This window comes from Sphaerodactylus townsendi, linkage group LG01 (assembly GCF_021028975.2).
Source record: "Sphaerodactylus townsendi isolate TG3544 linkage group LG01, MPM_Stown_v2.3, whole genome shotgun sequence".
Classification (NCBI taxonomy): domain Eukaryota; kingdom Metazoa; phylum Chordata; class Lepidosauria; order Squamata; family Sphaerodactylidae; genus Sphaerodactylus; species Sphaerodactylus townsendi.
In genome coordinates, this window is record NC_059425.1 from 30,265,091 (window position 1) to 30,277,793 (window position 12,703).

General features: G+C 45.3%; 1 protein-coding gene across 10 annotated transcripts in view; it reads left to right on the forward strand.

Annotated features, from left to right (window-relative positions):
- Nucleotides 1-12,703, forward strand: part of OTOF (otoferlin) — a 184,287-nt gene that overhangs the window by 30,523 nt on the left and 141,061 nt on the right. The gene's annotated exons all lie outside the window — the stretch shown is intronic.

Sequence of the window (12,703 nt, forward strand, 5' to 3'; positions counted from 1 at the left end):
TAAGTGATGTGCCTCAACTTTCAAGAATGTTCAGAAGAATCCCTCAAAGTCCAAGAAGGGACCCCTATGTGAAGGTTGTGCCTCGCTGACCAGCCTCACTCTTTTGGGCCACCTGCCCTCTCCCTCCAGGGGGCACAGTTTTAGTGCTTGCCCTGGGCACCATTTTCTTTAGGTATACCTCTGGCACCATCTAGCTCACAAGGTGTCTGTTGTGCGGAGAGGAAGGGAATGTGATTGTAAGCCACTTTGAGACTCCTCATGGTTGAGAAAAATGAGGGTAGCAAATAGAGAAATGATCAATAGCGGAAACAGAAGAGGTCATTGAAGGGAGAGTGATATTTACTAGTCCAGAAGAGGTTTGAGGAGAAGAAAGCAGCCAGCGCTTCTCGCAGGAAAATAATGTCTGACTCAAGGAAGAAGTCCAAGGACGATTTGCCATGGATTTTGGGGATCTAGTTATAGAAAAAATTGACCCTTTGGCAATGATAAGAGGGGTGGTCTTCCTAGGACAAAGCAAAATTCTGTTCCCAGGCACAGACAATGCTGTGGAAAATGGTTTGATTGGATTAAGACCTGGGAACACCTAAAACTTGATGAGTTTGGGGCTGTGCTGATGTCATCATCTTGATGAGCTTAGACTGTTAAAACAAAGCAAATCTGGAGTTTTGACAACCCGTAATAGTTGGACAGGAGGTTTGAGATCGTTAACGTTTGGGGAAGAAGGGTACAGGGCAATTTAGCTGGTTGGTTGATGAAATCGGGGTGCAGACATTTGCAAGTTCTTTGTGAGGCTGGAGTCAGGAGCACAGTCTCAAGGTTGGGCTGTTGTGAACCAGATTCAAGTGGCTGTGCCCTCAGGAGGGGCATTGTCTAAAGCTAGTCCTTTTTAATTCAGGAGGGGAGAGAATGATGTCATATGTCAGGCAGACACTCTTGATATCAAAGCCATTGAATTAAGATTGGCATTCATCTCAGAGGCGTAGCAAGGGAGAAAAGTGCCCAGTGCGTCCTCCACCCCTGTCCCTCCCTGGAAGGCCCCTGGAATGCCCCGCCACACCCCCACAGGGGGCGCGCCCAGTGAGTTGCACGCCCCCCCTTCCCCTTGGAGCTACGCCTCTGATCCATCTTGCTCTGCGAGTCTGGACTTTACCTGATATCAAGATTATGACTAGTAGGACACACAGCTGTCCCAATAGAAATGGCCCCCCTATTTAACTATAGCTTACCTAGGTATCACATCCACTGATGCATTATTTACATAGAAAGCCATTGCAGTGCACCAAACTTGTTCAGTTAGGGCTTTATACTAAATTTTAACCCAGCCAATCTCAGAGCTGCCAGGTGAGTTGTATAGAAGAGGCGATCAAATGATTACAGAAACGTCCCTTCTAACTGTGGGACCATGTTGAACAAAGACAGTGTAGAATGTGTACTTGGATGTTTGCATTTCATCTGGATTTGGGGACCCAATCCATCAGCGTGTTTTTCCTGTGTAAGCTCCAGTCCATTTCGATGGGTTTCCTGCAGGGAAACTTCCCAGTCCACTCTGAATCATCCGGGCAGTCGAGACATAAACAGAACATGAAGACACACGAGCTCATTTTGCTGGTTGTAGAACTGAGTTTAGCCTTCTCATCTTCTTTGTTCTAAGCCTTTAGTCTTAATTAGATGCTGGTAGTGCTCTGTTTGATCAGTCGCGTATTCTTCTTTACTGTGCCTTGTAGCCTCAGCACCCACAGGGGTCTTTTTGCTAGTTTGTCAGCTGTCCCATGGAATATCCCATTTGCAGCCTGATTGTCATCATGGTTTATTCATTATTTTTTAACAGCTCTGAGCTGTGAGAGGACTTGATTTGAATGAAAAATTAAGCACCACTCTAGGTTCATAGATTTATGAGGATTGCACACCATTGGTCCTCCCTACTGATTCTTGGCTGCGGGATGAACTTTTGACACTCTGGGATTCCCTGTTTCAGCCTGAGCTACTTTTGAAAGGCACAGTGGAGTTCCTGAAGCACCTTCATTGCCCGGCGAGCAGAATCCTATCCCTGATTTCTGAATGACCAGCCAAAGCAAAAGGCTGAATTCCATCAAGCAACATTAACAAATCTGCCTCAAGATTGCAGGGGAGATTTCTGCATGCCTGGGGTTTTTTGGCCTGCTCATTAAAATACATCTGCATCATTCTGAATATAAGAATGGCTGACACTTTCCCAGTAATCAGTGTTTTTTTATAAGTCAAGGGTCTTCAGCGTGGTGCCCTTGGGAACCATGGGGCCTGCCAAAACCTGTTCAGTCATCCACTGTTTTTAAAAAGTGGATGGAGCCAGGTGTGGCACTTGACCTGCAGAGCTTCTGATTGGCCACTGGATATGTGATTGGGTCAGCAGATCAATCTAACACCTTTTCAGTAGCAGCTGCCACCACTATGTTGCTTTTATTCTGTCTCACTCCTGTTTCCTAGTATATTTTTAACCCTCCTTCTCCCCTGCACTTGGGTGTCCTTTGTATATGTGGCTCCATCTCCTTTGACAGCCATTTTGTGTTTGGCTTTGCCTACTGTGGAAGCAGTTCTGTGGTTTCACCCATTATCTTGTCTCAGAATTCCAACCATAGAATCACATTATAGAATCATAGAATTAGAAGAGACCCAAGGGCCATCAAGTCCATCCCCCTACCATGCAGGAACACACAATGAAAGCACTCCCGACATACGTTTATCCAGCCTTTGTTTAAAAACCTCCCAAGAAGGAGACTCCGCCACTTTCCGAGGCAGTGAATTCAACTGTTAAACATCCCTGACAGTCAGAAAGTTCTTCCTAATGTTTAGCTAGAATCTCTTTTCCTGCTCTTTGAATCCATTCCTCTGCATCCTAGTCTCTGAGGCAGCAGAAAACAAGCTTGCTCCCTTCTTTGACATGGCATCCCTTCAAATATGTAAACATAGCTATCTCACCCCTTAACCTTTGCTTCTCCAGACTAAACATCCCCAGCTCCCTACTCCTATCTTTGTAGAACATGGATTCCAGACCTTTTACCATTTTAGTTGCCCTCCTCTGGACATGTTCCAGCTTGTCAATATCCTTCTTAAATTGTGGTGCCCTGAACTGAATACAGAGGTGATGTCTGACCAATGCGGGGGGGGGGGGGGGGCTGACCCGTACCACTGGAGATTTGCTTGGGTCAGCAGATTAATATAACATTGGCAGATTCCACATGGGCCAAAAACAGCAGTATGAAAACAGAGTAAACTCTTTAACACCATTTTAAACCATTTTATACTGTTTTCACACCGCTGTTTTTGGCCCATGTGGAATCGGCCATTGTTTCAGTAGCAGAAATTCTTTCCCTCATGTATCTCTTTTTAAAAAATTGTGGTTGAAATAGCTGCAGACTTCTGCATCTCCCTCAACATACCCTCTCTGGGTGGGGTGGAATGAGTGGGATTGATGTGAGTGTTTAATTGTGCAGTCTTCATTTCTTGGGCTTTCTACTGAAGCATGCGAAAAACTGTATCTCTCTGGTGTCTAAGGTGGTAGAGAGCTCTTTAAATGAGAGAGGAAAAAGATGAGTGGTAGAGTTTAAGGGAAATGCTGATGAGGGCGTGGGAAAAGACCATACTTGATGGGAGAAGAGGAGGGAACAAAATAATACAGCTCACAGGGAACAAAGAGAACAAAAAATCTAAACAAACAGCCAAGCCAGAGAGATCCAGGAGGAATTGATAGATGTAGGATGCTAATTATGATGCAACATGTGTAGTAACTCCAAAGTATGAAGTATGTTTACAGATAAAATCCAGGGGTGGGGGGTTGGGGGGAAGTCCAGTCACCAATATCAAAAGTTCAGAAAATGATTTCTAGTCAGGGAATGTCCAATATAGCAATTTTTCTCTGACTTGATTTTGTCAGCTATCCTTTTCATTGTTTTCATTCCCCGCATTGTCGTTGCCACAGATGATCTTTTTACACTATTCAGGGGCAATTGATGCATTAATAATGTTGGGATTTGGGTTCATTTCAGCAACAAAAGAAAATTGCTGCATGCAAAGAGAAAACTGGTGCAAAATAAAGACCTGCAGTTTTGGTTCTGGTGGGTTTTCTGGGCTGTGTGGCCATGGTCTCCAGTTTTGTTTCTTGCAAAGGAGGAACAAAATCAAACTGAGGACATTTGAACCGAACTGAAACATTTGCTCTCAGTCCTCTTTACTGAGCATATGCTTGACATGTAAATTATAGGCAGTTTTAAGTAACACCTGTGAATACAACCTTCTTCCAGGGCCAATTTCCTTCCTAAGGATTCCAAGTAGCCATTCGGGGCACCACCACCAAGCAATGATATTTGGGCCCAGTTGGTGTGGCAGGAAGCTGCGGTATGGCTTGGGCTTGTTAACACCCATAGCTGTGCTGCTGCCACCTGGATCCAGCACAAGCTCCAACAGCACTGCTGATACTGTAGAGGACTTCATCTGCTCTTAGACCCCAGCGTTATGGAAGGAAATAAGGGGCACAGCTCAAGCCAGTTGTCACCTGTTGGATCTTGGCTGCTACTGCCTGACTCCAATGTGAATTCTAAAGGTACAACCAGTGCTGGTATGGTGTGAGGTAAACACAAGTGATGCCCACCCTCATCTCCCACAGCAGGGTTGCTTCTCTCCAGGCCCAAGGCAAGGTGGAAAGGTGTTGGCATCACAGCAAGGAGCAACCTATTCCTGGCCATTAGTAGTATGTGAGGAAGTGAAGTGACAGATGTGACCCCCATCCTTTGTTGCAATCCAGACCCATACACACCCTGATGGGCCCAAGGCAAACCTATCCAATGCTTCTAGCAGCACTGGTGTTCAGCTCAAAGCAAACAGTGGGCAGCATACAGTATCTGCCTGGAGTGGCAAAATACCTTGACCCCCCTCCCACTGATTGGAGAAAAAGAGGTTGCTTCCAAAATTTTGCAGCAAATTGTCAGATCCAGTGGCCTCATTCTGAGTACCACCTATATTTAACAGATCCCACTGTTGGACTTGAAAAGAACAAACAGTTGGTTGGTTCTGCACAATCTAAGACTGATGCAGTCTGCTGTCTAGACTAGACTAGAGGCTGTCTTGATGTGGGTGTGGGGGGGGGGCTTAATGTGGTGTGTGAGGAGGGCCTTAACGAAAGGCTTTTAAGAGCCTCTCTGAATGAACTGCAAGAACATACTGGGATCAGAGCATCACCAAACTGCAGAGGAAAAGCAGCACTCATTTTGACCTTTCAGATGTTCTGAAGCTTAAGGCCCACTCTGGAGAGATTCATGCTCTTGAACAAACCCCGAGGGTCTGAAAGAGGCAATGGCAAGGCCACTCCTAAAAAAAGCAATCTTTGGATCCTGCAAACTGCCACCCAGTATCCTATCTTTCTTTTCTGGGGAAGGTAGTGGAGAGAGGGGTTGCTTTTCTGAAGGAAACATCTGCACTGCATTCATTCCAGTCCAACTTTCACTCTGGCCATGGGACAGAGATGGCTCTGACTGCCTTGGTGGGTGATCTCCTGAGACACCTGGACTAAGGCAGGTCAGTGCTGCTGTTGCTCCTTGACATGACAGCAGTGTTCAACTTGGTCAATCATGACATTCTGACAACCACCTCAGTAGATGCAATGCTATAGAGTACACCTTTCAAAGCAGCCATTTTCTCAAGGTGAACTTATCTCAGTTGCCTGCAGATCAGTTGTAACAGTGGGAGACCACATGGAGGCTGGCAACCCTGAGTGGAATACAGGACCAAACTCACTTTGGACTAACACAGCTCTTTTGACAACTTTTCCAATCACAAGGGGTCTGTTGGCACCTCTCTGTGAAGGGTGTCAGCTCTTTGCACTGTGTTGGTTACCCAGAAGACAGCCACACTCAGAATCATGTCTACTCAAAATCCAACTGGTCTACTCAGCTGGACTGACTTAAGAGGCAAATGTCCTTAGGTTTGCATCATTAGTGATTCTTGGTTTTGGAGTGATGTGCTCCAGGTCAGCCATTGACTCTCCTTGACCAAGAAAGACTTTACAGTGATCCAGATCAGGCTAATATTAGAAATGGCCACCAGGACGATATGTGTATTGGAGGATTTTATCATCAAGAAAAAGCAAAAGGCTGAGGGCTTTCATGTTTGGGGCAAATCCAGAAGGGACATGTGTAGATTTAGAATGTTAGACAGGCATAAGAAAAAAAGTTGTAAAAGGCTTGCTTATGTTTTCACATCTCAGATCATGAGAAACAAGGTCAAATTTTAGAACACTTACAATTCAATCCAGAACAGACAGTCTAAGCCCATTAAAGTCAATGGGCTTAGACTGGAGTAACTCTGTTCTGGATTGAACTGTTAATGTTATATCTGTCTTTGCATTTCCTGTGTGGCAAAATGCACATGTCCATTTTGCGGATAACAGTGACCATCCCTCAGTCAGTTGTCCTGTGACACAGCACCAATTATGTCCCTGCAGTGAATATACGAAGACGTCTAAGCTAAAGTGGGATTAATATGCAGACTGTTTGTGGCTCAGTCTCATGGGAGATTTTTATTTCCCAAACTGCATGTTTGAATTTCAGACTATGCATATATATGAGCCTTCAGATTTTCTTTGCTAGATTTGTGTGATGCTGACTGGTTGCAAATGCAGTATTCTTATCCATGCCGAAATCAATGGAAGAGTCTCATCCAATGACGTCGCTACTTCTCGTGTTGCAATCAATGAATTGTGCACAAAACGGAAGCCGCCACATTGCAATAATTAATGAACAACTTGTAAATGGCTTTGAAGGACTGTAATTGCCTCTGAAAGCTGTTTGTTCCCTTGGGGTGGGCAGAGTCGATTATTTTGCCTGAAGTCTATTTCTTTCCCCCATCTTAATTTATTGTGACTGTTGTACAATTACCTCTAGATTCCTGATGCAACATTTACCGGTGGCATTACCACTAGAGATGTCTTTCAGAATAACAACCACACTAGGCTAACTTCACTAGCATTTCCCCACATTCAATTTCTGCCCATGCGGTTATGGCAGACTGGGGAACAGCATGGCATACCACCACAAGTCACAGTGTTGGGCCCAATTTGTACTGATAGTGCCTCTGATGTGTTTGGGGTTTCCATAAAGTTCACTGCCATGACTGTGGGAGAGGCTGTGGCCTAGCAGTGGAATCCATGCTTTGCATACAGTTCAGCCCCTCACATTTCCATGTACAGAGCCTCAAGTAATGAGGTTGAGAGAGGCCTCTTCTTCTTGGGACCTCAGAGAACCACTGCTAGTCTGAGTAGACACCACTGGGCAAGACTGATCACTATAGGGTTGCTAGATTCTCCCTGGCCGTTGGTGGTGAGGGATATGGTTGCCAACTCCAGGTTGGGAAACTCCTGAGATTTTGGAGTGCAGCCTGGAGGCAACAGAGACCCAGGGATACAATACCGTATGTGAGAGCCAATGTGATGTAGCGGTTAAGAGTGGTAGACTTTAATCTGGAGAACTGAGTTTGATTCCCCACTCGTCATGAGCAGCGGACTCTTATCTAGTGAACTGGATTTGTTTCCTTACTCCTACACATGAAGCCTGCTGGGTGACCTTGGCCTAGTCATAGTTCTCTGAGATCTCTGTCAGCCACACTTACCTCACAAGGTGTCTGTTGAGGGGAGAAGAAGGCAAGGAGTTTGTAAACTACTTTGAGACTCTTCATGGTTGAGAAAAGCTGGATATCAATCCAAACGCTTCTTCTTCTTCTATAGTCTATCCTCCAAAACATCCACACTAGTTATGGAGACTATTTGCTCATTCAGCCTAAGAAGAATAAAAGAAGAATAAAAGAAGAAGAGTTGGATTTATATCCCCCCTTTCTCTCCTGTAAGGAGACTCAAAGGGGCTTACAAACTCCTTTCCTTTCTCCCTCACAACAAACACCCTGTGAGGTGGGTGGGGCTGAGAGAGCTCAGAAGAACTGTGACTAGCCCAAGGTCACCCAGCTGGCGTGTGTGGGAGTGCACAGGCTAATCTGAATTCCCCATAGAAGCCTCCACAGCTCAAGCGGCAGACCAGGGAAGCAAACCCGGTTCCTCCAGATTAGAGTGCTTTTGCTCTTAACCACTACACCACTGCTGCTCTCCCAAATGGCAGTCCCAAATTGGTGTTTTTCTACGTTCTCCACTGCCATTCCCGGTTTTTTAAGTTCTGGTTTATGGTGATTCTCTGAATTCCATCTGCAAATGAAGCACAGCTGCAAACTGATTGTCTCACCTGGGATGAAGTGGGGTTGTTGGCGACATTATTGGCATAAATTCTATCCTAGTGGCACTTAGCCCTTATAGGCTGCACCTCAGAATGATGTGGTAATGTTTAATTTTTAAATGAATGGGTGACACACACACACACACACACACACACACACACACACACACACACACACACCCCGCAGCCGCCTCACACACAAACACATGAAGCTGCCTTCGGCTTAGTCAGACTTTCGGTCTACCAAGATCAGATTCAAGATCAATATTGTTTACTTTACCTGGCAGCAGCACTCCAGGGGTCTTTCAAATTACCCACTCTCTGAGCCTTTTAAAGGGAGATGACAGGTATTGAACCTGGAACCTTGTGAATTCCAAGCACATAGTCTACCACTGAGCCAGAGGCCATCCTCAGTCCAGTAATACTGCCAATACCTGTCAATTAAAAGCTCTGACAGTTTTACTGCCTTTAAGAAACTAATGGTGGCTGAAGGGTGGCTGGAGACCACAGACTTCTCTTTCAGAGGTCTGCCTCGCCTTTTGCATGGGGACTACGCAATCACTACTGCACAGAACCAGTGCTTGTGTAAAGTTAGTAAAAAAAACCCCTTTTGGGGGTGGGGGAGGGGTTGTTGTGTGGAAATGCCTGCAGAGCTTTACCCAAGTTGGCTTTGCAGTCGAAGAGGAATGGTAAGTGTGGTTTCCTGATGTACTTTGAACACCCTAACCGCGGCACTAGCTCTTCTGCTGATAAAATCACAAAAATTGGAGAGCTGGTTTCATCTATTACGTATTAAACATTCTAGTACTGTCTGCTAGGAGTATTTGAGAAAGGTCAATGGCTTTTTTTGGCGGAGAGATTTATGGGGACCTTACTGTCCAGTCCCTCGACAATGGCATGCAGTTAACTTTGATTTCTTGACTGCGGTTTCAGAAAAGCAGCAAAAACGAAAAGATCTGGGCCTGAGCCAACTCAGCTCCTTAATTGTTGCTCTACTTTTTCACTTATCTTGCAACCTGCAGGCTCAGCAGATATACTGAGGAAAGTGATACCTTGAACAGAGAGAGCGAGAGAAGGTTAGGAGGAGCAGCCCCAAGGCCCATTTGCTGAATTGACATTAGTTGTGTCAAATCTTTGGTACTGAAGGAAGTGCAAGGTAACTTTATTATCTGATAAATAGAAGCTGTATCTCAGTGTTGAAAACAGTCCTCCTTTAATCGTCTCATTCCAGCCCCTATCCAAATAAAAAGAGACACAGGCCTAAAGTGAGTGTACTCCTAGCTCTCATCTTTTCCGACAAAGGTTTTCTAAGTCTGATTAACGTTTCATATTTACTTCTGAAAAACTCAAATGAGCAGGCATAAAAATGATCAGCGGTGCACAAAGACAGACGACAAGCTTGGTGCACATTGTTAATTTCAGCCCTGATTTCTGGCAAAATGTCCCATGCTGCAGATCGCAAAGTTTCTCGGGTATTCTGATATTGTATCTGTGATGCTGGATATGTTGGAAGCTTCTCTGAAGTCAGCACACTCTAAAGTTTCCTGAGGGATTTCAAATTCCATGAATAGGGTTGCCAACCTCCAGATCGTGGCTGGAGCTCTTCTGGTGTAGTGGTTAAGAGCATGGACTCTAATCCGGAGAACTGGGTTTGATTCCCCACTCCTCCACATGAGCGGAGGACGGCAATTTGGTGAACTGGGTTTGTTTCCCCACTTCTCCAAATGAAGCCTGCTGGGTGACCTTGAGCTAGTAACAGTCCTCTCAGAATCAGCCCCATCTACCTCACAAGGTATCTGTTGTGGGGAGATGAAGGAAAGACGTTTGTAAGCCACTTTGAGACTCCTTACAGTTGAGAAAAGCAGAGTATAAACCCAAACTCCCCCTCTTCCTCTTCTGTTACAACTGATCTCCGGGCAACAGAGATCAGTTCACCTGGATAAAATAGCTGCTCTGGGAGTTGAACTCTATGGCATTATACCCCATTGAAATCCCTCCCCTTTCCAAATCCCTCTCCTTCTCAGGCTCCTTCTCAGGCTTCTCCTCTCCCCCAAATCTCCAGGTATTTCCCAACCTGGAGATGGCAACCCTACCCATGAGGCTGACCAATCTTGCTGCAACAAAATCTCTTAAATTTTAAATTAATCCCCACCAATTAATCAAGTAAGGCTTAAGGTGATTCATCTACTGCAGTGCTCCTCAATGTGGTGCCTACCAATTTGTTTCCCGGCATCCTCTTGCTTATTGCATCTTTGGGATAAAACCTAAAGGGTCTTAGATAGAACAGGAAACAGGACAAGGAGTTTAGGGTTGCTCCTTACAGCTGACTGACTAACCAAGCACTGACCTCATCCTGGCTCACAGCTGTCTGACTGGCAAAACACTCACCTCATCTTTGGCAGATGCATCGTAGCTCAGTGCCCTCATCTTGGCCATATGGACAGACAATTTTATGCTTGGCAGCTTCTTTCAGTGGCTGTGCAGGGAGAAACTGTCTCCTACATTTGGGAATTGAAAAGCAAAGAGCATCTCTTTTCCAAATTCAAGAATTAGTCCTGCCTCACAAGCAGCCATTTTGTGAGTGGCTGCCACCCCCTACAAAGCTAGCAATTTGAGTGGCACGAGATTGGCAGTTTCCATAAGATTCAGAAACAAAGCAAGAATCCCTAACAAGAACACCATCCTAATATAGTGTCACCTAGTATCTGTGTTCTCATTGTGGGCTTCCAGTCACTCAGTTCCTATCCCAAATAAAGCAACCAATTGGAAACAAATGCTTGCAACTAATCAAGCTGCTTTCTGCTTCTAGGGCCGGTGGATGATACTTTAACAAGTGAGAATGTGGAGATAAAGGGCTGTGTGCAATCTCAACTTGGAGGAAGGGATCTCATTCTGTGACCCTCCCAGAACCTGTAAATGGGCAGTTTCCACCCATTGGGCTGATACGATTAAGAATTACAAAAGGAAGGACTTTTTTTGTTCTTAGTTGGAAATTTGGTTCAGGCTTGGCTTTGAAGGTAATTTTTCTGTCTATCCTTTCTGCAATGCGTTTGTTTGGGACCTGCAACGTAAAAGATAGGAGTAATTAAAAGAAGTTTTGCAAAAGAACGGCAGCTGCCTCATCTCTGCACCTTGGTGTCTTGCCCCTCAGGAACCCAAACATAGGAGCTTCCCCCAAGTCCCATCAGTGGAGCAAAATTAGAAAGCCAAGACTGTGGGCTATACTGTCTAGGCTAGACAGGAACAAGCAAGCTATGATGCACGCTGCCATGTAAGAGAAGGATAGAAAAAGGATAAACATTTGGTACTGAGCACAACATTAATTTTTCTGAAAGCCTCCACTTTTGTTAGTGTTTAATTTTTAGGCAAGTTTCTAGATTGTAAAGATAGGATATAGACAATGTTTGCTGAAATTTCAAAAGCCAGTAGAGGAGCAAAAGAAAATAACCAATAATTGGAGCAGGGCGTGAGTAGGTGGTGTAGCTCTTCTGCATTTGTTAATATGTAAAGGAGGAGAAATCATGCACGTTGTTTACTCAGGTTGCAGAACTCCATTGTTCTTGTCACAGAAATTCAGTCCCTTCCTCCAACTTGAGATTGCACACAGCACACAGCCCTTTATCTCCACAACCTCACTTGTTAAGGAATCACCCACCGGCCCTGGAATCAGAACACAGCTTGATTAGTTACAAGCATTTGCTTCCAATATTCTGACGATCTGTCCCCAAGCTGTGAATCTCAGTGTCTCGAACGCCATCCACCTTCTCAGTCTTTGTGAGAGAACTAACAGAAGCTTAAAATAGGGCTGCAGAAAAATTAGACTGTCTTTCCATTTGCGATATGTTTCCCTACCCCCTCCAAATCATGGTGGTTGTTTTTCCCCCATCTGTCACAATTTGTGCTTTTTGGCTTCGTTATTTTATATAAAATATGGCCATAATTGGCTGCTGGTAGAGGAGCTGGTGTGGCTTAGCTATATGTGCTTCTTAAGGTTTATACACACACATACTCCCCTTAGCGGCCTGTCTCCCTCTGCTCCCTCGCAGGAACTGGCGTAGCTGATGCTCCTTCCCTCCACGTTCCTCAGGCCTCTTTTAAAACAACAGAATGAACTGTGGTCGAATCCCCACTACGGTCTTAGCCAGGTTTCAGAACACAAACTAACCAGGTTTGAGGGACGACCTCCCCATTGCTTGCGTGGCAGATTCCGTTTCTGGTGCTCGTTCTCCCCATTAATCCGCATTCTGGCAGGACCTGGTTGCAAGGGCATAGACCTCATTAACACGGTTCAGAGCTGATCCGAGGGGAGGGATGAGGGTTGAAACCCTGACTCGTTTCCCGCCCTGGAGTGTGACGTGGAATTCGGGCAACCAATCAGCGCTGCGATGCGTGTGCAGCCTTTCCTTGGTTTCGTTTCCGCTTTTGCGATTGGCTAGCAGAAGGGGACGCAAACGTTA